This window comes from Chrysochloris asiatica, unplaced genomic scaffold (assembly GCF_000296735.1).
Source record: "Chrysochloris asiatica unplaced genomic scaffold, ChrAsi1.0 scaffold00165, whole genome shotgun sequence".
NCBI lineage: Eukaryota > Metazoa > Chordata > Mammalia > Afrosoricida > Chrysochloridae > Chrysochloris > Chrysochloris asiatica.
In genome coordinates, this window is record NW_006408683.1 from 6,126,059 (window position 1) to 6,127,499 (window position 1,441).

Below are 1,441 nucleotides of genomic sequence, written 5' to 3' on the forward strand. Positions count from 1 at the left end.
TTTTCAATGACCTTTTGCTTTCTTCATGTATGATGATCTTGATGTCAATCCACAACTCATCTAGTCTTTAGTTATTAGTTTTCAATGCATCAAATCTATTTTTTAGATGGTTTCTAAATTTAGTTGGGATAACTCAAGATTGTATTTTGTCTCTCATGGACTTATTTTCATTTTCTTCAAATTTACTCTGAATTTGCATATGAGCATTTAGCTGCTGGCCTTATTTTGGCTGATGATATTGAACTTCTCTATCATCTCTTCCCACTCATGTACTCTGATTCTTCTGTGTTCTGTATGGTCAGATCCACATTTATAGCTGCTGTTTATGTTATTGAAAAGGGATTCTCGATTCTGTTCTATTGATCTATGTACCTTTCATTGTACCAGTACCAAGCTTTTTTTTTTTTTTTTTTTTTTTTTTTATGTGTTATAATATGGAATAGAGGGATGGAAGAAAAAAAATTCATATATACAAAGGTAAGTTCAACAGTACTGCTACTAGGGTTCCAGTTTATACATGCACTGGTTTATGCCACACTGAACAGGTCTACAAATCAGTGGATGGCTATAGACAAGTTCTTTAGTAATAGGGATTCATAAAGTTTGTGGAGAATGGCTTTCTATCTCCTCGTGCTTTGGTTAGGTGCCATTGAGTCAGTTGCAGCTCATAGTGACCCTGTACACAACAGAACGAAATTCTACCCAGTCCTGTGCCATCCTCACAATTGTTTTGTTTGAAGCCATTGTTGCTGCCACTGTGTCAGTACATCTCGTTGGGGGTCTTCTTCTTTTTTGCTGACACCCCACTTTACCAACATGATATCTTTCTCCAGGGGCTGGTCCCTTCTTACAACCTGTCCAAAGAATGAGAGTCGAAGTCTCATCATCTTCATTTCCAAAGAGAATTCTGGTTGTACTTTTTCTGACACAGATTTGTTCTTCTGGCAGACCATGGTATTTCTAACATTCCTCTCCAACACCATTATTCAAATGCATTGCTTCTTTTACAACCTTCCTGATTCATTGTCCAACTTTCTCATGCATATGAGTGAGGCGACTGAAAATACCATGGCTTGGGTCCAGTGTGCCTTGGTCCTCAAACTGACATTTTCACTCTTTAACATTTAAATTGATCTTTTATAGCAGATTTGCTTAGTGCAATATGTCTCTTGATTTTTTTTACTGCTGTTTCCATGAGCATTGATTATGGATCTAAGCAAAATGAACTCTTTGACAACTTCAATCTTTTCATCGTTTATCATGTTGTTATTTATTCTTCCAGTTGTGAGGAATTTATTAATTTTGTCTATGCTACCTAGTTTGTTGACAACAGTAATATTTCCTTTCTAAATTATCAGTAAATTCTTGATTTGGGTAATTTGTGTCTTCTTGCCATTTGATCTTGGTCAATAGAGTTTTATTGATTTTTTTTTTTTTTTTT